We start from the raw sequence: 26,783 nt of genomic DNA on the forward strand, positions 1-26,783 counted from the left end.
TGGGACTGTTTCTCCTCCGTTACATTCCCTCGCAATTTATACTTAGCATCGCGATTAGCCTCAGAAGCAAAGAAAGCGAAATCTTATATTTGTTATTTTATATATCTGAAACCACCTATACTATAGAACTACATTTAATGAATTTTGCCGTCTTCCTGTTTGATCTGTTAAATAATCCAACCAATAAAAATATACTTACATAGAAAAATCTGTTTTTGAGATACTTAAATCGGGTAATCTGCTTTTGCATAATTTCCGAGAAATATAGACAATCATAGTTCTTGATAAATTTAGCACCTGATATAATTTGCATAGCACCCTAGTTAGTGTTGGCCTGTGTGCTTCAGGTACATGTAGTTACTTGAAAAAGCAAATATTGGGTGTGTAAAAATAGCCTTCTTGTGAAACAGTATAAAATCAACCTTATTTCCTCGTAATATTAGCTGTAAGTGCTTCTTGCAGACTAATAAGGCTCTGGCGTGTGGTCCTACACCACCTACAATCCTCTGTAAGGTTCGTGTTGTCCTATAAATTGTCGATATACATGTTAAGTGTCTAGTTACAGTCTAAGCTTTTAGCTTCAATCAGAGGATTTTAGTCCTCAGTTAGTGATTGTAGCCTCGTATAACAAACCAAATGGAAATAACCCAAATGTTGATGCACCCAAAAAACCAGCAATACTTGAAAAATACCTTGAAAAGGCTATAAGTCTAAATTATTATTCTAGCATAGAAAGAAAAGTTTAGCAAGTGGACCTATGGTCCATACAGTCAGTCTTCTGTGAACTTCATCTTGTCCTGTGAATTGTCAATATATTGATAAATGGTTATATTTTTTTAAAAATAGAAACAACGTTGGTAAGCGTTCAGTCACATAATTATTTTAGTTACAGTAATAGTTTGGCCTTATATAATATCTCAAGTGCAAATAGTCGAAATGTTAAATATTTCGCGTACTTTATCCAGTAAGCCTTTGCTAAAAATACAATAACAGCGTTACAGACATAAAAATTAAGCAAGCTTTGATATTCTAGTGGCACATAATAAGTATAAAATATCCTTTAAAATACTCTGACAGATAGTTGAGGGTTATCTGAGATCGAAATTTTCAAGCCCTCTGTCCTGCATAAATAGGCTCTAGAATTCACTAAGCCTCAAAATAATATTGGGTACATGAGATAACGTAAGGCAGAGAATAGGGAAAGATGGAGATTGCAGTGAAAAACCTGCCAATTAGGCAGAAAACAATGAATGAATGAATGAACATGAGATAAAAAGCAGATGGAGAGTGGTGCTGATCGCATCATCAAAAAAAACGTTACCTAGTATAACAGTAACAAAATACTCATCAAACTCTAAACTAAACAAACTTTCCTACGTACCAGGCGTAACCTGCCCTAAATTAATATAGAAATACAAAACCAAGAATAGCATAGTGGAAATCAGTAAACCTTATAATAATAATAATATATTCTTTGGCTTAAATTTTAGCTAAAAGTACTTTTTCTTTAGTGTTTTTGAAAACATTTAAATAAATACTAAACTCTAAGTTAAAAATTTGTGAATGTATGTGTGATACAAAAAAATAAATAAATAAAAATTAATACAAACCCTGCAAAAAAAATCAGTAAAAAGTTGAAAACATCTCTTTGTGCATCCAGAATATAATAAAAGATCCTTCCTGAATGGATTAAATTGTATTCTTTGAGTAATAATAAGCCTAAACTTGTAAAATAAACAGACAAAACTCGACAAAACACACTTTGTGTGTCGAAAATGTAACTAAAAGTATTTCCTGAACAGATTGAATTGTGTTGAGTAAAAATAGGTATAAAATTGTAAAATAATAAGTTAAAAGTTGAAAATTTTCTTTGTGAGTCTAAATTATAATAAAAAATGTTGCCTAAATAGATGAAATTGTGTTATTTGAGTAAAAATAGGTATAAACTTGTAAAATAAATAGACAAAACTTGACAAGACACACTTTGTGCGTCCAAATGTAGTAAAAAAATGTTACCTAAATAGATGAAATTGTCTTATTTGAGTAAAAAACCATAAACTTGTAAAATAATAAGTTAAATGTTGAAAAAAATCTTTGTAAGTCTAAAATATAATAAAAAATGTTTCCTGAATAGATGAAATTGAGTTATTTTGATAAAAATAAGCATAAACTTGTAAAATAATAAATTAAAAGTTGAAAAAAATTTTGTAAGTCTAAAATACATTAAAAAATGTTTCCTGAATAGATTGAATTGCGTTATTTTGGTAAAAATAAGCATAAACTTGTAAAATAACAAGCTAAAAGTTGAAAAAATATCTCTGTGAGTCTAAAACATCATAAAAATGTTTCCTGAATAGATTAAATTAAGTTATTTTGGTAAAAATAAGCATGAACTTGTAAAATATTAAATTTTAAGTTGAAAAAATATCACTGTGAGTCTAAAACATAATAAAATATGTTGCCTGAATAGATGAAATTGTGTTATTTTGAGTAAAAATACATAAAAACTTGTAAAATATTTGAAATAAAGTCAAAGTTTGGTAAAAACTAAACTCAATATTATCTTAAGAACAGGCAGTAACAGAAATTTACTAACTAAATCAATAATCAAAGGGTCCTAAGTTCGTTATCCCGCGATAAAAGCAAATAGTGAAAACTTTAGGCCCCGTCCCAGATAGCTCTACCTTCTTCTTAGTACAGATAAAAAACCCTTGCGCTTCTTTCTCCTTGTTCAAAGTAAAGTTCTCGCTCCAATCTAATTGGGTATCCCAAAATCCTTTTTTCTTGTGTTCTTGGTAACCTTGGGCAACTTTGACAGAAACCTGTTCTGACATGCAAGTGTTCTACCCTTAAACCCGCGCTACAGCATCCTGTGCCTTGGGGCAACCCTGAGCGGAATATTAATTGGCGGCGGAAACCGGTTCTACAAGCGACACATAGCTTCAGGGATTTGACCTTGACCGCGCAGTCCCAGACATCCTTTGGTGTCTGGTTCAATCCCTACCCTGGTCTACGGCGTAGCATACCTTTCTTCTATTCTTGCGTTCTAGTTGACCTTGGAAAACCGGTTCTGATTGGTCAGTTCTTTCTTTGTTCTGGCGTTCTGACGTCATTTGACCTTGACCACACATCCCCCAAATTCCTTTCTCGTCTACCGTTCACCGTCTTCTGTCTAGCGTGTCGGACCGCCGTCTTTCATGACATATACCATTCATTATTATTACATAGTACACTATAACCATATAACATTATTCCTTAGTACACTATAATTATTACCGTTACATATCGTGGGTTCGAGTACCGGGACCATAACTTATATCGTAATCGGACCTTTACCACCCTTCATAGCGTTTCATAAACCATAAACTCTTATTGTCAATATTATAAACATTAATACTATCGTTTTATACATTACATACTTTGCAGTAATGAACATAAAATCATATGCATAGAGTTTAGTATCTATAATTACCTTCTATATACATATTTTTCATAAAATAAATAATTATCTATTCATAAAAGTTATAAATATGCAAATACATAAATGCAAATTTTTCTAATGATATGCAAATTTATTCTAAATGCATGCAAATAAATTCTAAGTACATGCAAATTAATTATGAATTTTAAACAGCAACAGGCCTTAGCGGGGATACCATCTACTAAGGAGGATACTCAAAATCGGTCTTCAGGAAATCGAGGAAAATATGCGACTCAAGAAATCGTACAGTTTGTGAAGATAACTACTGTGTCAATAGTAGAATAGTTATTTGGTGCGAATAATACTACTTACCCGGAGATATGATAATCTATATAGGCATTTTACTACCATTCCCTCAAAATTCCGAGAAACATCGAAGTGCTAGAATCCTACACTGACATCCACTATAGCTAGAACCAGGAAAACGAGAAATAAATGTATTGTTTGGGGTTCGTGCCACTCAAATTCAAGAACAGTGTTTCAAACTGAAAGCAAAATTTACTGAAATACTATTTTGCAAAATTTGTCATGAAAGTAAAATTTTCAGCAAATGTAGAACAGTTTGCTGGTGGCCAGTGTCTCCCCCCCCCCCAACGACGTACCTGCTGGGTGAGCACCTACCTCAGCAGAACATGCAGAAGTACTTGCTTCTTGGTTGCCTACATCTTCCAGAATATCTGGTGCCATAACACTAGTCTTTTTCACAAAATTCGAATCATCTTCATCGCTTGACTCACTTGGTGTGTAAATCAGGGTTGTTAAAGGTCCAGGAAGCCATAAATTCTAATGAGTTCTATTCGGTTCCGCTGCAGCACCGGCACCATTTTTATCCCACAATTTTAATCCGGTCCAAGTTGCGTATTGTTCCATTGAAAAAGGTTCCTGGACCGTATTATAATTCTTCCTGAAAAAAGGTTCCTGGACCGTATTTAAATTGATGTGGGAAAAAAGGTTCCTGGACAGAATTGAAATTCTTCCAGAAAAAAGATTCCTGGACCGAATTGAAATTCATTCTGGAAAAAAGGTTCCTGGACCGAATTGAAATTCATCCGGAAAACAGGTTCCCGGACCGTATTTAAATTGATCCGGAAAAATGTTCCTGGACGTAATTAAAATGCTTTAAATATGAAAAGGTTATACGCTGTCTAGAACTCATTTACGTTTGCTGATTTTCTCTCCCAGTCCGGAATTGAAATTATTTACAATTACTGGGCCAGGGTTGACGGAATAAAAGTTGCCTTCTAAAAATGTCCGCAAGTACGTTTTACATTGGAATGTCACGCTGCTGTTGTAGAAAGCGTAGCACAGGGAATAAATAATAACGCTGTTGTTCTCTCGTGGGCCAGGTTCAAAAACTCCCTTGTCGAAGAGTTAATGTACATAACGCAATGGACTATATTAGCGTGGCGTCACATTGAGCTCAAACAAACCCGTTACGTGTTGCTCTGGCATCCGATCCAGGAACTGCAGCCAATAGAAGCCGCCCAGCAGATATCACAACAGGGACAGGTAGTGTTGCCAGAGGTGTTGCTACAACCAAGTGAAGGAACACGCGCGAGAGAATGGGGCTAAATGGAGAGGGGTAACGTAACTGCAGGGTTTGCGTTTCGCCCATTTCTACCTTATACCTTAGATTCTCGAGGCAGTCAGCACCTGGATTATTCTTTCATGCTCACAAATGGATAATTGTTTATCGTCAGGTCCGTAATCGATCCAAGTTGCGTATTGTTTCATTTCAATACGGAACTTGGACCCTATTTAAACTGTCGGGAAAAAAAGGTTCCTGGACCGTATTGAAATTGAACCTGGAATAAAGGTTCCCGGACCGAATTTAAATTGGTTCGGAAAAAAGGTCCCTGGACCGTATTTAAATTCATGAGAATAAAATAAGTCCGAAGAAATTTTTATGAACAAGCGGATAGAACCGGTAACTCTGGTAATTTTACTGGACCAAAGGGGGGTGGACCCGTTGAACCCTCCTTAAATACGCCCTTGGTTGTACACATTATTTCCTTGTAATAATTACACATAAACTAAGTATTAATATGTACTGTGCAACTGATGTAATCTTCTCAGTGTATTTTCTCTTAATTGCCCAAAAATATTTGATCATAACTTACGCAACAGAAATGAAACACAAACTGAAATTGCTTTATAAAAAATAAAGTAAAATAGGCTTTATAAATAAAGTGAAGAATGTGAAAATTGTTATTTTGCACTATAGTTACGGTAAATTTCGATAAATATAAGTTTTAAATATATATATTTTTGAAAGTTTGGTCAGCAACCAATTTTACAAGCAATATTTTTCGCATGACCTGAGAACACGCACGCAGCAGAACCCTTTTGTTTATCTTGCACGTGAGCAGCAGGTATATTTCATGGAAGAATGATCATTAAAAGAAAAGCATAGCTTTCGTTTCCACTATCGCTCCTTCTTCCATTATTTAAATCTGTACAGATTTGTAAAACTGCTGCACATGTTCGCTCACCGTGGGCTACCCGCAGTAAACTGGACGCTCGAAGCAGACGACAAACGAGCTCTCTCTAAGTCGTGACGTATTAACATGGCGGGGCGTGTTTTCAGCGCAACGCTAGCCTCGCAACTTTGGAAGTCTCGTTTTGGCCTTAAACTGGACGCAGAGAAACGCGAGAACTTGCAGGGGTCATTTTTCCAAGGTGTAGATTTTAAAATTGTTGTAAAAAAATTGAGTGGAAATGTCCATTCGAACAGATGTTCTCGGGTTACCAACCAGGTTAAATTGGAGTTAGCTTCCAACGTTTCGAGCGCATACATTGCTCTCATCTTCAGGGAATATATATGATGAGAGCAATGTATGCGCTCGAAACGTTGGAAGCTAACTCCAATTTTACCTGGTTGGTAACCCAAGAACACCTGTTCGAATCACGTCGCCAGGAAAGCTACAATTCCTACGCAACTCAATGATCAACAGCGGACTTCAGCCCCGTTGCAGTGAATACGGAAGCCAGTTTTGTGCGTAGAAGATGAGCGGCCTGAAGTTAAAGATGTTTTGGAACACAGAGAAAGGTGAGTACAAATAAAATTGTGTAAAAGCTTCTTTTGATTGATAGGGACGATTAGAAAAGAAAAAACTTTTCTTCTCAATCCTGTTTATAAAATAGAGATCAAAGTATGCGCTTTCATGAAGCCGAGTAAAACGAATTAAGAAAGAAAAACTGACTCGGAAACAACCAAATTACAATCACAGCCAATAAAGAAAAATCAATTAGGAACTAACCACAAATATGATCCATGAGTCATGAGGGCGTGTGAGGGTGAGGGCGAAAGGCGAGTCTTGAGGGTGAGGGCGAAAGGCGAGTCGTGAGGGTGAGGGTGTGAGAGGGCGAAAAGCGAGTCGTGAGGGTGAAGGCGTGTGAGGGCGAGGCACGAAGGTGAGGGAGATTGAACTAAAATGACCACCTCTTGTTTGAAGTTAAATCCGAACTTCAATGTGCCTCCTTCACCGGGTCTAGTAAGAAATAGGCTTTAATATTTTAATTCTTTTTATGGTGTTTCTAGTTCAAAAACGCATTTTTATATTGCCTATAAATGCCTATTAGGTGTGTGCCTATTTTGCTTAATCGTCCCTAAAATGCCTATTCTGCAATTGTTGCTTACTTTATCTTTGTTATGCGCCTTTGGCTTTTCCTATGTTGAATGTAAGCCTTCATTGACGTTGAACTGACTGAAAGCCTCAATCGGGGTAAGCAAACTGGACAACCTGTTAGTGACTCATTATATATGTGGACGTAACGACGCCAGCTCTCCCCTTCTTATTTCCCCCTAAAAGATTTGTGGGAATCAATCAGTACTCATTTGCTTTGTTGTGCCTGTGAAAAAATGTGGTTGTATGAGGAGGTATCATGTGTTTCAAAATGACAAGGGATATGACAGCCAGAAATGTATTAATCAGTGGCGTGCCAAGAGGGGATCGGTGGGGTCATAACCCCTCCCCTTTGCTCCAGTATTATTTTAAAAAAGTGAAAGGCAGTAAATGATAGAAATTACTACGAAAATCCTGGACACGCCACTTGTATTAATTAATAATTCATCTAAGCTGCTTCATTGACGCTTAATGTTCTGCTTGTTCTTGTTTTATCTAACCTAACCAGGTGTGTGATATTAGGGATAACTAAGAATGACTTTCATAACTTGCACCGGAGTTCGGGCATTTATTTTGGTTAGAATAGGCAGAGAAAAAGGCATTTATAATGTGGAAAATAGGCACCAAATTAAAAAAATAGGCACAATAAACAAAAATAAAGTGGGAAAGTTCCAAATAATTTATCTCTATAATTTCATTTTAAAATCAACAAGTAAACAACATATTTACTTTCATTTGTTGCCTTGATTACACACAACCGCTAGTTTTTTTTTCTTGAACATTCATTGATAGCCGTCTGTCAGAAAGAATGATTTTCATAACGAGAAAATGATCTCATTTGACCACCCATGAAATAGGCTATTGTAAGAACTGGATCCATATCGCGAATAAAATATTTTTTCTCGTTTAAGAATATCACAAATCGTTTTCAAGTTTTCCAGTTCTACATTTTTACTCATTACACCTTTGCACTTTTCTGCAACAGCTAACTTTTTCTCCTGACACTTCCATTAGTAGCTGCACCGATTCCTCCAAGACTTTAATGGATAAGAGTTTCGCCTCTTTTTCCCAGCTTTGTGCTAATATATAATGTTTTTGAAAGAAAACTAAGTTATGTACAATTTTTTAAAAACACATTCTAAAAATGTCATTGAAAATTAAAAAAAACAGGCGTAAAAATTAAAGATATAGGCAGTAGGGTATAAAGTAGGTAAAACGAAAAAGTTTCTAAAACATTATCACCAACATAAAAAATGTACAGGGGATGGACAAAAATATGGAAACACCACGACATCGGAACGGGTGATATCGACACAGTTTTTCCACTTGAAATCGGACACGTTGCGACATTATTTTGTCTTGCGCGTGAGATAGGACCCTGTCGGACTGGTAGGAGTCGACATTTGCACTGTAGATAGCATGCAGTGCAGTTGATACTGAATCATGTCGGAGCTGACAGTGTTTCAAAGAGAGCAAATTGTTGGTGCCTGCCTTGCAGGGGCCTCTGTTACCAAAGTAGCCATGTTATTTGGCGTATAGAGAGGGACTCTATCCAAAATCATGACAACATAATAGTGTGTCCGGAAAGACATCATCAGATAAACACCTGCGTGGACGAAAATGTACACTGCGTGACAGAGACAGACGGATACTGAGAAGGATTGTGACCATATTTTGCTTGAAGAATGGTGCAAGATCCCATTATCCCCATCCAGGACTTGTATTTGTCCATGCCTCGGAGACTGCAGGCCGTTTTGGAAGCTAAAGGTGGTCCAGCACCTTATCAGCTACAGCATTCCAGCTTTTCATCGCAGGTGTTTCCATATTTTTGTCCATCCCCTGTATATTAAGACAATTTTTTCCAATAAATGCAGCACGAAAACACAGGCATTTCGGCCTGTGGAGAGACCGTTAAATTTCATAAATCACATTATACGCGTACTGTGCCGATAAGTAGTTAGGCAAAGGGGATTAGGCGAAACTGGAGTACATGCAATATTGTGTTCAATTTTACGCACAAAAAGGGATGAAAAGCAATTTGCATCCTTTTAACCAAAAAAATATTTTAAATGGTGTTCCAATTAAAATTTCTGGGAAGAAATGAACTAGCGTTAGGCTACCTATTGCGCTAATTGCGCACAAATGTTTCATTGACAATGGATTATAATTTTAATCATATTCTCATTTGCATGAAAGCTAAGATAATATAACCTGATTAATTGAAAGCATTTGCATTATTTTATTTTTGTACGATTATATGACCTGTTTATCTGTGTATGTGCATCAAATTATAGAATAAGAAAGATTTGATTTTGATCTTCTAAGTCCACATGTTCTGGTGAGCCAAGAGAGGCCATTATCAAAATTATTAGAATTATATTATTTAGTAGGAGAGACAATGAGCAGGTTAACCAAATGGGCATAAAGGTGTAACATTTTTCAAATAGGGCAAGTAAAATGTGCTGCAAAATTCCCTTCTGGTGGAACTGTATTTTGTCTGTAAAAGAATAAATACAAATGACGTATTAAGTACAAAATTGTGTTGAATTAATTTGTACAGGGTGGCTCAAAAAGTCACTTAACACCCCCGGTACAAGGCCACTGCAGCGCGCAACATGGAAATGGTGATGACCAATCGTTATCAGGCCAAGGGGGAACCACATTGACGCCACCCGCGTAGTCGACGGCCATCTTGATGTCAGCCATCTTGAATTCAACTTCAGAATTTTAAATGGGAAGGGGGTGATATGATTTCAGTGTAAAATGGCCACCTGTGCTGTATATCTGAAATTTTCTCAATAAATAAATAAATAAATCAGGCTAGAATTTCACGAGAAATGCAATGGTAAAGGTTTTTTCGACGTATCTTTAACCAGTAAAAAGTTATGACTGAATTCTTGTACCAATTTGCTTCTTTTCGAGGTGTTAGAAAAATGCCTTAAAATTTGTTTAGCGCATCGGTAACGCATCGAGATCAAAGTGATGTCTAGGGAGAGACGTTTGCATGCCATTGCACACGATTTTAATCGGATACATCCAAGAAGAGCTGTGCATTATGAATGGTTGTCGCGAACAATTTACAGTGTGACGCTTCCATTGAATTAAAAGTCCTTCACAATGACAAGGCCATTTCGTTTCTACCTGGAACTGGTGATGGTGAGTGGTGAGGCGGTGGAAAAACGTATGTCAAGTAGAAATCGCCACATATTAATAAATAATGAAATTATATCTGAAACGTTTGCACATAGTTAGCACATGAATGCACACTATTTATTTTTATAAGCACACGAATATTAATCAAGATATTAATGAGTTTATTGTGGCGATTCTGGCTTGATATCATGATAAAATCGCCACAAATAAAAAAAATATTTTTCAGCAACAAAATTGTACTATCTTTTAGGCATTCGCTAGCACATGAAAGCACACTATTTATTTAAATTAGAATACAAATAGTAATCAAGATATTAATGCCATTATTAGCAATTCTGGCTTGATATCAAGATAAATTCGCCACAAATCAAAAAAATATTTTTCAGCAACAAAATTGTACTATCTTTTAGGCATTCGTTAGGACACGGAAGCACACTATTCATTGCCAGCTGATCTCACCGAGGGACGAGAAGCATGTGAAAAAAAGTGTTGTATGTTTGATTTTTGATTTGATTTAGTTTATTTTACTTCGCGTTTTGTGCCTCTTGGCTAATTTGCGAAGATGGGGATGAGTGATGAAATGATGAAATTGATGAATGGACATTCACAAACAACCAAGCCCGACCGGGATTCGAACCCGGGACCCTTGGCGTCGCAGCGCGATGTGCTAACCACTCGGCCACAGGGTCGGGCAAGTGTTGTATGTGAACTGTGGCTTCAACAGGACAATAAATATTGTGATTTGAAAATTAGATATGTGAGATTGATTAATCTATCTCTGCTAGACTAGCTACTCCTTAGTGCACGTCACTCCGTATTTTAATTGATCCGGAAAGAAGGTTCTACCTCACTCAAATATTATGAGATTTCAATCGAAGTTGTACCAATTACACCTGAATGTAGTCAGTTCAGTGCCATGAATCTAACCTTTAGTGATCAGAGTGAGATTGAATTTGCTCGGATCATACAATGCATCACCGTAAATCAATTTCGGTGTAGTGGCGGCGATTGGATTCCAAAACCGGCAGGGGCAAGGTGCCAAAACTGGGGGGTGCAAAGGCAGAATATTTTCCTTTGTAGATAAGGTTTAGCAAAGTACGGGGGCAAAAGTGACGAAAAGTTGGGGGACAATTGCCCCCCTCGCCCTCTAATCGCCGCCACTGCCTCGCTGTTGTATTTCCTTTTTCATGACATTGGAGCTCCAATAATTATTTTAAACTTTCGTTTCAGAAGTAACTCAAAGAAAAAAAATGGTTGCTGGAGGGTAATTTAAAGGGAAGTTTTCCCAACTTCTTTAGATTTTCTTAGTGTCAAGAAATTTCGGGGAGGGGTTGTAGCCCCTTATTCCCCCCCCTCCTCCGCGTACGTCAGTGAGGTAAGCAAATTGTGTCTCTGCTAGTAGTGGATTCCCGAGATCCTTGGATTTCAAAGCGACAGCGAGGGCACTACATTATCTGGGAGTTACCAAAGGGAACCCCACGATACAATTAACCACGGAAAATAATTGTAGAAATTGACTGACATATTTAAAATTATAAAACAGTACTATTGTACTTGTACTTTGATTGTTGTTCTGTCTCATTCATTTTCTCTTTTCAAAAACTTCCACCCAGTACATTATATTTCCATTTCCCCTCTGTCTTCAAAACTCTTCATTCACCAAGCTATAGTAAATGCTCCTGTTCCTTCTGTGAGATTAGCATCATGGTTTCCAAGAATGAATGTATTTCTTCAAATCGAAACTGTCCCTCTTACAACAAAGGACGGGGTGGAGGTAGGAGCTTTGAACACCTGCGGGGCAAGTCTTCCTTTTCCATGGAATTCCAGTAATTGTCACGTAGTGAGATCAAGTTCAACATATTTGTGCAGAGGACGAAGTGATCCCACAACTTAGATGTTTACATATTATCAATAGCTTGCGGATTTTTTGCGTATTTGCCTTTTTCATTCTTTCGTAGGAAAACATAGGCTTTTAATGTTCTAAGTTCCGCTTCAAGGTGTTTCTAGTCCAAAAACGCATTTTTATAGTTCCTATAAATGCCTATTTGGTAGGTTAGTGCCTATTTTGCTTAATCGTGCCTAAAATGCCTATTCTGCCATTTTTGCTTATTTCAGCTTAGGGAAAGCCAAAGGCACATAACAATGTTGAATGTAAGCCTTCGTTGACGTTGAACTGACAAAGCCTCAATCGGGGTAAGCAAACTGGACAACCTGTTGGTGACTCATCAGTCATCACCGTGGACATAACGACACCTACCGCCTAACTATACCCTTTCTTTCTTCCACCTGAAATCTTGTAGCAGTCCATCCGTACTCATTTGCTTTGTTGTGTGTGTGTGTGAAAGGAAGTAGACAGTTATTGGAGATATCATGTTCATATGTTTAAAAATGCCAAAAGCACAAGACTGTCAGATGTGTATTAATTTAGAAATGGATTTCTGCAAAAGTTTGTTTAACCACCGACGGAAAATTTGATTTTTGTTATTCAGCATCGCTTTTCTTCCACTTTTGGCTATTCGCGAGGATTCGGATGAGGGATGACATGATGACATTTATGAAGGAACACTCGCAAAGAACATCCATGCCCAGGCCAGGATTCGAACCTGGAACCCCTGCTGTGCTATCCACTTCCCCGCGGAGATCGGCCCCACTGACAGAAAAGTAATTTTCTGTCAAGCTTGTGTTAAATTACTATACAAATAAATATTCTATCCCGCATACACATACCTATATAGTTTTACAAAATATCCTTGTTCAAAACTCAGATTCTCTGTACGTGATTTTAGGCTCCTCTGAAAATGTTTTTCTACCTATCGCGTTATTAGGAAACAAGAATAAATGGTGAACAATGCACACCGAGATGAACCCTCTTACATTGCCTCAGTTCTGAATGAAACAATGCTAAGTTATGTGAAAAACTTAGTGTAGTGCCTTTGTGTTGCGTAAGTCAAACGATGCTATTTATTCTAAAATGTAATGCCATACAAATTAACAGCTCACGTATTGGTGTAATGTGCGCAATCAGCGCAATGAGTAACGCAATTCATTTCTTCAGATACATTTTACTGGGAACATCCACAATTTATTTTAAGGGTGCAATTTTTTTTCATAACTTGCAAACAATTGGGCATGAAACAGGTGGAGTTTACGTAAAAATGGCAAAGGCAATAGTGGCAAATTGAAAATGGCAAGCGGATAAAATGGCAACGATAAAAATGGTGAGAATAAAAGTGGCAAATACAATTATTATGATTTTACTTGAAAATTTAGAAATTTCTCGCATTTCACAGTTTGAAATTAAAATTTAATATAATGGTATATTTTTGCAGATATATTTACAAGAAGTATAACTTGCACATGTAGCTCAATATCGGACACACTGGACGGAGCAGAATTAAGCCTGAAATCTTCTTCATTAAGTTTTAGCCTAATGTACGAATTTCCATTGATTGATTTTGTTTATTTTACTTAAATTTTCTTGGATGATCGCGAAGATGAGGATGTGTGATGATTAGGGTACGGATTTATAGACACTAAAAACCTCTGAAATAGGCAGGCAATAGGCACCAAAATGATGCAAATAGGCACTTAAAAAGGGGATCTAAAATAGGCAACTAAAATAAAAATACATTAAAATAGGTATTTTTTTACTTCCAATGCACATGCATACTGTATTAGCATTCCAGTTCAGTGGCGTACGCAAGGGGGGGGTTACCGGGTTGAAACCCCCCCTTGAGCTTTTGAAATATGATGGAAAATGCTGTAGAAAAAAATTAAAAATGGCTAATTTATCACAGTCAAAGATCTGCGACAGTAATAATAATAATAATAATTTGAATTATTATTCCCATGCAGCATGAAGAAAAAAACAACATTCCAAACACAATCTAAGCGGCCGCAAAGTTCAATTTTGCAATTTTTTTTTTTGCAAAAAGTCGCGCAGTGACTCTCGCGAGAATTGTGAAAATTCCTTGCTTCGTCGCAGTGTGCCGACCTTATTGCAAACGTTCTTCCCGGTACTGATTTCACATCCCCTTGTGAACTCTCAAGTGATGCTGAGTCTACATCCACATCATTAAATAATGTTGAAGAAGTGCTTTGTGAATCACCTAGAAGTGATAAATGTGTTGGAATGTCCATAAACTTACTTTTCAACGAAAACATAGACTCAACAGGCACGTATCCAGGAATTCCTTTCGGGGGGGGCTGAACACAATTTTTTTAAGGGGTATAGATAGAACCTCACAATTATATGTTTAAGGTCAGTGGTGGCAATTTGGTTCCAAAACCAGGGGGGGGGGGGTGCAAGGAAAGTTTACTTTCTCTTGTTAGACAAGGCTTAGGATTAACAGGCGATAGTATGGAGGCAAAAAAATGGGGAGCAACTATCCCCTAAATCGTCACCACTGTTTAAGGCTGTGATTTTAATCAGAACTTGAAATCGGAACATTTTTTACCACTCGACTCCTCAGTTTCCATTAACCTTGTGTGCCGGAACCATCTTAGTATGTATGTTCGTCCATTTCTTCTCATCAGGCATCAAAACATCTGTGTACCAGGTAACCAAAAGTGTTTTTACGAAGCTGTTACACATGCACGGGATGGACAATCAATCCACTCGACAACACGAGATTCAAACTGTGTGCTGCGAACTGGACGCAGACAGTTCTCGAATATTTCTCTGATTCGAGCCTGAACACCACTCGTGTGTCTTGTCCTCCCATGTTTGTAGCTCTTTTAAAAGCCGAAACTCACCAATTGTTCATATTCAGGCCTAAGCACTCGCAAGAGTTCAAAATTGTCTGTCACAGCTTCCGCAGTCTTGTCATATCTCGGCACGAAACAAAGGAAGTTTTCCATAGAATACAGGTGGATCGCGAAACAATTATTGCACAGTGAAAACCCTTCCGTTCCCAACACATCTAATGTTTCGTCTCCCAATATGATCAAATGCTTACTCATTTAGGTATCTCCAGGGACGTGCCCAAGGGAGGGTTGGTGGGGTCATAACCCCATTTGACACAGTCCTTAAAAAAAGAACGTCAAAAACAGGAAAATATGGCAAAATGAGGACTGACCACCAAAAATAGTATGCGTAACCCCTCTCCCTGCCGAAAATCGTTGGCACGCCACTCTTTATCTCGGACACATTTTTAAAAATCAACTCACCAGAAGTTTTTATAATTTCGTATTACAGACTGAAGTAAAGCACCTTTAACACGATCAAATGAATCATGAACAAGTCCTTGAATTGAACGCTTAAAAGAAAATGATGTCAGAGACAACGCCATTTTTCTCATTGGATTCAAGGTTCGGTCAAAGAATTTATATTTAGGAATGGTTCTAATTAACGCGTATTTATATCCTCAGTATATTCTAGAACGTTGCGCAGATAAACGATTTATAAATATTGCCAGTAGTTCGACTCCACTTATTCAAGAACATTCCCTCTCGCGCCTTCCAGAGATTAAAAATTACAACGAATCACTCTACGTGTGGCGATACCTTTGCTGTGCAGCTTCCAAATGCTGACAAGTCTCTACATAGTGCTCAAGTTTGCTGCGATAATACTGAAAGCTCAAGAAAAGTTTACGTGCAATATTATCAACAACAGGGTCATAGAACATTCTCCGTCTTGCCTTGATAAGTATATTTCCCCTTAAATTATCGTCACATTATTCAAAAAGCAAAAATCCTAATTTTATCTAATGTAAACAGAAATATTTCCTGAAGGTGGGTGTGTGGTGGGGGGGGGGGGCTTGAGCTATTAACAATAACAGAGTTATAGAACATTCTTCGTCTTGCCTCGATAATTGTATCTCCTTAAATTATCATCACATTATTCAAGAAGACAAGAACCTAATTTTATCAAGCGTAAACTGAAAAATTTCCTTTCCTGGTGAGGGGGGCTCGAGCCACCTGATTTCCACCTTGGACACGCACTATTAACAATAACAAGGATACAGAACATTCTCCGTATTGCCTCGATAATTATTTCTCTCCTTAAATTATCGTCACATTATCTTATTTCACACCACAAGAAACCAAAAACCTCATTTTATCTAGTGTAAACCGAAAACTTTCGGGGGGGGGGCTCGAGCCCCCTAAGCCCCCTCCTTGGATACGTGCCTGTCAGTGGAATTTAGCAACATGTATTCTCCCGCTTCATCATCATCCTGGGCGAATTCCATAGGTAAAGGTAATGTAATTTGTCCCGTGCATATAGCACCGTGCCATGAAGGCACACGTAGTGGTGTGGTGGGCCCCAAAGATTCTCGATCTCGAACTATTTTGCAGGTGATGTGATCAGCACCATGCTCCGGCAGCCTTCATCCCCCAGGGTTGCTCTCGGGTACCCATTGCTATGAGGCTGGGTGCGGAGACAAGGCTGGATAAATTCCAACCAATTCCGGGAATCGAACCCGGATATCCCACGAAGTTGTCAGACTAGACCAGCGCGGCTCCTTGAATGAGTTTCATATTTCGATTATTTCAATAAATTTAATATATTTGCTTGTTTTTATGGATTTTCTTCACACTTAAAATGTCTCACTTATCATATATAAATAACCATTGACTAGACAATTATTTTGTAACAAAGAAACAAATGAAATGTAATTTTGTTCTATATCTTTCATAAATAGCAGCTGCATTAGTAGTAATTAAACTAATTAATTAATTATAAGAATTATTAATTAATTTATTATTACTAATTAATTAATTAATTAAAGTATAATAAAACAATGGTAATGTGAATTTGTAGAAAGTTTTTGAAATAACACCCCCCTTGATTAAATCCTGCGTACGCTACTGTTCCAGTTTACATATAAAAGTGCGCTAACAATTCACAAATTTCAAAGAATCGTCAGTTAAAGTAATTCTCGGAGAAATAACTTGAGCTAACGATTGTTACGTGAATAATTGTTCTGAAATGATGAAAAAACGATTTGCACCATTTTAACAAAAAAATATTTTAAAGGATGTTCCGATTAAAATTTCTCCGGAGAAATGAATTTCTGTTACCCACTGTACTAATTGCGCACATATGTTTCACAAACAATTGACAATAGTTTGAATCAAATCATCATTTGCAGGGAAGCTAGGATAACACAACCTGGTTAATTTATTTATTTGAATGTATTTTACATGCACTTTTTGCACGAGTAGATGAGCTGTTCATCTGTGTATGCGCATAACATTTTAGAATACATAATATCGTTTGACTTAGTGTCAGTGCTCGAAGTGAGTCGGCATGCGAGCGGATGGCATCATCGCAACTAGCGCCAAGACACGCTATTAGTGTAATTCTCCATATTCAACACAAAGCCACTAAACGAAGTTTGTCACATAACATAGCATTGTTGCATTTAGAACTGAGGTAATGTAAGCTGAAGGCTCGTCACAGTGTGCATTGTTCACTATTTATTCTTGTTCCCAAACAACACGAGAGGTAGAAAAACATTTCCTGAGGAGTGGAAATTTATACGTGAGCAGCTCAGAGTTTTGAACAAGTGCAATACATAAAACTATACATATGTAGTACCTAGGTACATGTGATATTTCCCATGTGAAAGAAAATGTTTATTTCGAAGTAATTTAACAGTTAAAGATGTCTGCTTCATACAAGCTTGACAGAAAATTACTTTTCCGTGTGGGGACGACCTCCGTGGCGGAGTTGTTAGTACAACAAGGCTCCAACTCAGGGGTCCCGGGTTGGAATCCCGGCCTGTGCATGGGTGTTCCTTGTGAATAGTGTCGTGCCCAGGATTTTCGATAGGGAGGGGTTATGTATATTTTTTCTTGGTAGTCAGCCCTCATTTTATCATATTTTCCTACCTTTGACGTTCTTTTTTTAGGAATACTGGGCGAAAGGGGGGTTATAACCCCATCAAGCCCCCTTGTGCACGCCACTGCTTCTGAGTGTCTCTTCATCAGTTTCATCATATCACTCATCCTCATCGATGCGATTAGCCAAACGTGGGAAAAGCGGCGCTAAATAACAAAAATCAAGTTTTCAGCCGTAAAACAACCTTCTGCATCAATCCATTTTCGATTAATACACTTGTGACTGCCTTGTGCTTTGGCATTTTTAAACATATGAACACGATATCTCCACACATAACTGCCTATCTCCTATCACACGCTCAACAAAGCAGATGAGTACTGGTTGACACTAGAGGCTTTTAGGTGGAAAAAAGGTAGTTGTGGGTTCAAATTTGGCGAATACCATATTTCAGTCAGTTCAATGTAACCAATGGCTTACCTTCTTCAATGTAGGGAAAGCCAAAGACGCATAAAACAAGCTGAAGTTATAAAAAAAAGGCAGAATAGGCATGTTTAGGCACGATTAAGCAAAATAGACACTAACCCTCAAAATAGGCATTTAAACGCACTAAATGCGTTTTCGGACTATAAACACCATGAAACGAACTTTAAACATTAACGCCTATGTTTTTCTGCAAACGAATAAAGAAGGCAAATAAGCAAAAATCCGCACCCTAGTGATGATACTTTAAAACTGAAGAAGGGACACTCACAAAGAACACCTATCCAGGCCAGTATTTCAACCCGAGACCTGTGCCATCGTAGCGCGCAGTGCTAACTACTGTGCCGCGGAGTAGTTCTCTTAGAAGAAGATGAAAAACGGTTGTAGCAGCAATACCGACCTAGTTTAACTTTAATGTGGTGACATGATGACAGTGTGGCAGCGGGTGGGATGATCTGTGAAAATGTTGCTAACTCGGGGAAACCATGCCCCCTCACTTCGAGCACTGCTTATCCTCTTTCTTTTAAAGTGATAGGTAGAAAAACAAACCCTGTCCTGGATACGTTTTCGGAGTAGACGAAAATCACGTAACCAGCTGATAGTTTTAAACAAGGCCGTTACATAAAATTGCATATTTTTCCCATGTGGGAAATAAATATTAATCTGTCTTTTGATTTTAGGGTGTTTTTTGAAGTGCTTATTTTTTTATTTATTTTTGTGCCCATTTGTCTGCCTATTTGAGGGCTTTTAAATCTGCACCCTCATTGTTAGACATTATACACGTACAAATTAATATCTACTGTTTTCCGGGCTCGGTTAAAAAACTGAAAAGTGGAGTTTGATCTTTCCAATTTCCCTTCAATTATGTCCATGGAATGATAACTACTAATTTTATTGTATTGTCTTCACACATGCATATTTCTCAACATTTATCCCTTAATAATCAAGTAATGTAATTTTATCACAAACCGATTGTGTTTTAAATAAAAATGAGAACTTAGCAATATTCCAGTGGTTTCGAGGCCAAATATGTGACGCATACATAAAACATAAAAACTTTCACTGTCAAACGGGAGGAGAGCAAAGTAACAAGAGGAGGAAAAATAACGGATCCTGGTGTGTCTTACAGTACCAAGTTTAGTTTTAAAGAACATATGTATCCACTATGTCGTAAATCAAGGGTACGAAAAATTCTGTTTTTTTTCAGATGTCGTGGATAAGATCTGGCAAGCGTAAAAAATATTAGAAGTTGTTGATTGATGTGATGAATAAAGATATAACTCTAAAAGTAGTCTGCCAATGTTTTCGCCATTGTGAAACAAAACATCGCAGTGTCTGCATGCCAATCGTATATTTCTTTAACTTTCCTATTGTTTTTTTGGCACTTGACAATTAATTAATTAAATATTTCCTCAATTATAGTATCAGTTACATTTCTTATGTATATATATATATATATATATGTGTGTGTGTGTGTGTGGGGGTGTGTGTGTGTGTGTGTGTGTGTGTGTGTGTGTGTGTGTGTGTGTGTGTGTGTGCATTCTTTTACAACATACTTGTTTCTCTTAACATAGTGCCCTCTCACCCCCACATCAGTCCTTTTTATTCCTCTTCTTATCTTGTTCCTCGTTTTTTAAATTTACTTGTTGTTGCTATCCCCTGATACTACCCAGGTCTTGTGAAATATATGCCGTCAAATATTTCTCAGTGTTCACATTATGTATAGATACGTATGTAGACAGAGGCAAAGGAATTGAGAATGGGAAAGAAATAATTTAATAATTCCCATTCAGTATCGATGCCTCATATGAAAACAGGTAGGAGCAAGCGAGTACTCGACTGTTTGCCCTATTGACAATGACGTTACTGTAACCACATTCGTTAAAAGACCAGCATTCATATCATGACGATCAGATTTCCATTTACCTGGTAGAGGTTAAATCAACAAATTTTCTTGACAGAAAATAAACTAAACTAAATGTTTGGTAATTGCAACGTTGTGTTCTCTTAAAATCGAGACGAATTACATGGGGTGTAGGCAGCAGTAGCATATGATATTCGTAGTATCTTTGCCATAACCCACTCCGTTAAACGCAGGAAGGAACCATGTGATTATTTATTAATCGAAACACTGACCGTGTATTATGACGGATTTCTTCCGAAAAAAAATTAAGTGAAATAGTTTTTTTGGGGAGAGAAAATGAAATGAAAAGTTTCATGTGCCCAGATATGAGTTTTTATTTGTGTTCCCTCGCCTATTCCTTATTCACGTATCTTTATCGTTGCTATTCTAGAGAAGTATAATTGGAACGTGAAGAAACCAAAATACGATTTGATTGATTGATTTGCTTTATTGTACTCCGCTTTTGTGCCAATTTTGGCTAATTGCGAAGATGGGATGAGTGATGATATGATATGATGAAATTAATGAATGGTGACTCACAAACATCCATGCACAAGCCGACAGTCGAACCCGGGACCCCTTGCGTCGTAACGCGATGTGCTAACCACTCCGCATCAGGGGCCGGTTCAAAATAAGAAGAAAAAGAAGCAATGTACATTGCCCATTAACAAGGTAGTAATATTTTATATTCGTTATCAAGGGATGTAGTTTGTTAGACGTAAACTTTATGCTCAAATAAGCTAATGTCTACTGCACCTACAATTACAATGGGAGAAGTACTAAATTGTACACCAGCTAGAAGTGGAATCCTTGGATTCCAAAACGCAGAGGTGCAACAAAGAATTTTTGTCGGGGGGGGGGGGGAGCAAGTACCAGGGTAAAAGTACCAATAGTAGTAGTAGTAGTAGTAGTAGTAAAAAATGACATCATCATTATTATTATTATTATTAGTAGTAGTAGTAGTAGCAGCATCAAAAACGTTATTATACTCTTAAATTACGCAAAAAGGGGGTAGAAGTCGGTGCTAAAGGATTTGTTTGGTCAAACGATTTGAAATATCTTTTCAACACGTTCAATTTCACATTAGCTAATAATGGAAAACAATCACACAAACTGTATTTTTGAATGGCAGAAAATGCACGATAAATGCATTCCGATTATGATTCTTTTCGTACACATGACATGTATAACTTTCATGTACATTATATGTTGTACACATATGCAACATGGAGCGACATAAAATAAGAAAATACATATGCAACATGCTGCCACTAAATTGTGTACAAATTCAAAATTTATTCAATACATATATGTACAACAGATGTATATTGCCTAAATATATTACATTACAGAAAACAATTGTATTGCGAGCAAAGCGTATATGAACATTTTTAGATCCAATTTTTCCAAACTGAAAAGAATATTGATTTAATATGGCGCAAATAGTTTCACGGGGCGCCATGGCATTCTCTCTTTTATAGCTTTTTTTAATTTAGATCGCTCAGCGTCCATGGCCGACTCCCGCCGCCCCCTAACTACGGCTCTGAACTTGACGAGATTGAGAAAACCAGACAGTGCGAGCGAAGCGTGCAAGAAAATTTTACGAAATGTATTTTTATTTGCACAAAATTTGAAATCAAGGGGGGGGGGCAATTGTTATTATGTGCCCCCTGGAAATGCCCTTGGCCGTCAACGTTTGCTCCCTTAGAATTGACTTCCGTCGAAGCTTTGGGGGGCAATGCCTCCCTGCTCCCCTGTAGTTGCGCCACTGTCAAAACGACAGCGTGGGCACTAGTCTGTTTGACAAAGGAAAGTTTATTTAACCACGGCACGATACAATCAGCGGTTCACGAATCAATGAAAAATAATTTTTGAAATTGACTGACATATTCAAAATTGTAGCAGAGTACTATTGTACTTTGATTGTTCTGTCTTCATAACCAGGAAATGTATGCCTCGTCAATATATTTCCCCCTTTTAAAAGCTTCTACTTTCTATTTAGTGAACATATTTCCATTTCCAAGCTGACTTCAAGCTACTCTAAATACTCCTGTTCGAGGTGCAGATTTCCATCACGGTTTCCAAGAAGATCAGTGAATGGAATGTTGTTTTCCAAATCCAAACTGTCCTTGCAGACAAGAGGGTGGGGGTAGGGGCTTTGAACCCCTGCGGGGCAAGTCTTTCTCATCTATGAAATTCCGGTAATTGTGACGTAGTGAGATCAAGTCCAACATCTCTGGGCAGAGAATGAAGTGATACAACTCAGATGCTTGTATATTATCATTGTTATAGTGTGATAAACAACAAGAAATAAAGACGGAGCAGTTGTATCTTCCATTGATAAGGTGTTTATAAAGTGAACGCTACTTTCAGTGGCCCACCCACAATACTGTATATGACACGATTCTTGTGACAACGTATAGTTAAAAATAATAAATATATTAAAAATAATAATTATACTTGATGTAAATTAATTATGCAATATATAACTCAAATAATCTTAGTCCAAAATGATACTCATTGTTAAACCTTATTGCTTAATAAAGAAAATTTATTATTATTATCATTAACTTCCTTCACATGAATGAGTTAACAATTTCGTGTCATTTCAATGTATGAAATGCACGTGGTAAAGGAATTAGTTATTTCTTCAAACATCGCTAACTCTCTACGGAGGGCAACCCTCATGAGGGCAGACCTCACCCTCACCTCCGAAGACTTGTGGGGGTGAGGGTGTGTGAGGGTGAGGGCGAGATCGATCGGTGAGGGTGAGGGCGTGTGAGGGTGAGGGCGAAAGGAGAGTTGTGAGGGTGAGGGCGTGTGAGGGTGAGGGTGAAAGGCGAGCCGTGAGGGTGAGGGCGTGTGAGGGTGAGGGCGAAAGGCAAATCGTGAGGGTGAGGGCGAAGCCGAGCCGTGAGGGTGAGGGCGAAAGGCACATCGTGAGGGTGAGGGCGACTGGTGAGTCGTGAGGGTGAGGGCGAAGCCGAGCCGTGAGGGTGAGGGTGAGGGCGAAGCCGAGCCGTGAGGGTGAGGGTGAGGGAGGTTGAACGAAAATGACCACCTCTGCTCACGACATGCAAAGGAGGCTGGCCCCGTGAAATAAGAACAACACTTACACGTAGATTTAAACATTTCGACGGTTGACCGGTCTGGTTGGGTTATAAGAATGTAATAAAGGGGGATAAAGGAACGTTCGTTACCTCTTGTTTCCTGTAGTTTAAAGATCTCGTAGAATCTGTAGATCCTGTTACGACGACTGACGACACGGTCCTGAAATAAAATGTCCGCTCCCGCGGTAACACTTTATGTAACGATTGTATTCAGCCCATAACTGGGGAAGACAAGAACTGTTCTCGCGATAGATTCTGAATAACAACTGGGGGGAGAAATATTGGCTCGAACTATTTATATGCAATTCGAACTTTCGGCCGTTGGGAAACCGCGTCTGTTGCTAACGGCGTTTTCAGCGTAAAGCTGTCTTTGCATTATCTTTCCTGCGAATTCGTATCAGCAGATTTTTACATCTGCTGAAGATCGCAGGTGTCATTTGCTTGAAAGAAGCTCTTTCCAACTTCTTTCATACTCGGGCCCTTTTTATGAGGTGATTAGACTATCGAGCTATGGCGCCCGGGGTCCTGGGTTCGAGTCATGCCTTCGGCATGAAATTTTCTTCTTTTACAGATGAGGTTCTAATTGAAGCAGTGAAAAAAGCCGGAACTGTATGATGTTAGTTTATCCATATAGTGACAGTGTTGCTAAGAAGAATGCTTGGAAAGAAGTTGCTGACAACAAGTAAGTACTAGTAACCAGTGGTAACAGACAATTTTCAATCTCAAATGCTCTGTCGACGTAATATATTTGATTTGATTTATCTTACTTCGCTTTTCAGCCACTTTTGACTAATTGTGAAGATGTGGATGAGTGATGAAATTGATGAATGGACACACACACATCTATGCCCAAAACGGTTTTTGAACTCGGGACTTAATATGTTTGAATTACGTATTGTTATGTTCATTATTGCTGTTTGTGTTATTCCCATTACCTCCAAAACATTGGCCTCCCCTCTCCTAAATCAAAAAGCTAACCTATTGAGGGTCAAATGTTCTCGGACAAACAAATTGTTATTTGTAATCAAGGGATCCCGGGTTCGATATCAGGTGGAGGAACATAGTGGATCGGATCTCACTTTAAACTGTAGATCCAGTCTCGATTAGCCTTACTGTGCGTAAAGTGGACTTACAGCAAGAACTCAATCAATCAATATCTACCTGCGAACTAAGATTAACAACGAACTTCTTTTTAATTCTCGGAAAACGATACAAATTATTCCCTAATATTTTTTATTTATTTTTTAAAATTATTATTATTAATTGTAAGTCGAGAGCAGGGACCCTTCAAACGATGTGTGTAAGAATTGGGTTCTTGAAACTAGGCTTTGTGTCACGTGTTGTGTCGGCTACTTTCGAATAAAATAAATTATTTACAATGTCGATATGAAACAATGAGCCCGAAAATGTTCATGGCAAGCCTTGTTCTGCACCTTTGGCGCCTGACGGCGGCACGCTTGGCGGCCACCCAGACGCAAACTCCCGTCAAATCGCTTGTGATATCTCCGCTATGGATCCCGCTAGCTTTGAAATGACTTCAAGTTATCAGAATTACAGTTACAAATACAATAAAAATGAGCACGTACCTGGTCACTAGTGTTGCTCACGAGACGGGACAAACCTTTTGAAATTCGAGACGGGACTGGACGGAATATAATTATATATGATTTTTGTATATACTATATATATATATATATATATATATATATATATATATATATATATATATATATATATATATATACAGGGTGGCCAGAATTAAAGTTACCCAAATCAGAGCCATCTGTAGCCTGTTTGATGCATCGTAGAACTCTAAAATTTGGTGAATCCACTATGCAGATAATGGGGAAGAGGATGGCGATTAAAAAAAAATTGTTCAATTTTCCGCCACCAGGTTGAAATGTGGTGCTGTACTTCCATGATGGGTTGTAATAATGACGTAAACTGCTCCAATTGGTTATGGATTTGCCTTTACCTTGCAATCTTGCAATAAACGGGAGATTATTTTATCGCAACTTCCAGCCACTAACAAATGTCTTTCTAATTAATAACTCAGCTAAATCACTTAACGTGACTTATGTTTTTCAATATTCATTATTACAGCGCCACATTTCAACCTGGTGGCGGAAAATTGAACTATTTCTTTTTATCACCATCCACTTCCCCATTCACCAAATTTTAAAGTTCTACGATGCCTCAAACAGGCTACAGAGGGCTCTGAGTTGGGTAACTTTAATTCTGGCTACCCGGTATATATATATATATATATATATATATATATATATATATATATATATATATATATATATATATCTTCCTGTTTTGTACCTTATTTCTTTGTATTTGGTACAGAGTCTGAAGAAGACCTTGCTAGAAGGTTGAAACGTAACGTTTTGTTTATGTTTTAAATAAAATTAATTCTGCCTTGGTCAGCATATTGAGTTTTTGGTTATCATGGAAACAAGGCTTAATGGTGTTATTATTAAAAAATGACCTAAACATTTAAAAAATGGGCCTAAAAATAATATCCACCATTAAAATGAAAGCTTGATTTTTTTCATAAATTAAAGGAAACTAGTAGTTGAATAATTTAATAAAATCTGTTTGGTGGTTTAAGCTATGGTAGCAAAGGAGAAAAGATCAATTAAGTGCTAAGTTTTCTATATTTTTCTTCAAGGTTACATAAAATACTCTGCAAGGTTTTTCTGTGCGAATTATTTGCCTCCTGCACAATGCAATGCACAATTAAGCAAATAAACTGTGAAAGAAAGTTAAAAAAAAAAAAAATCTCCTTACGACGCCAAGAGTCCCGGGTCCGAATCCGCGCCTGAGCATGTGTGTTCTTTGTGAGTGTTCCTTCATAAATTTCATCATATATAATTATTCATCCTCATCGCCGCGTTTAGCTAAAAGTGACAGAAATGATTGATTGATTAGGTTTGGCTAATCGCGAAGATGAGGATGAATGACACCCACAAAATACACACAGGCCTAATCCGGGATTCGAATCCAGTATCCCTAGGGCCATAGTGGGCTGTGCTTACCACTCCGCCACGAAGATCGGCAAAAGGTGACAGAAAATCGACGCTAAATAACAAAAATTAAATAAATTGTAGTGTGAACAAATCAAAAGTACTGGATAAACGGATGTTTACCCTTCTTTATATGGATTATTATTATACTACGTATTCGTTACACCAAGCTGGAGACCAGTTAAGGCACGAAATTAGACAGGGCAGTACAC

Source organism: Lepisma saccharinum, chromosome 2 (assembly GCF_977018435.1).
Source record: "Lepisma saccharinum chromosome 2, izLepSacc3.1, whole genome shotgun sequence".
NCBI lineage: Eukaryota > Metazoa > Arthropoda > Insecta > Zygentoma > Lepismatidae > Lepisma > Lepisma saccharinum.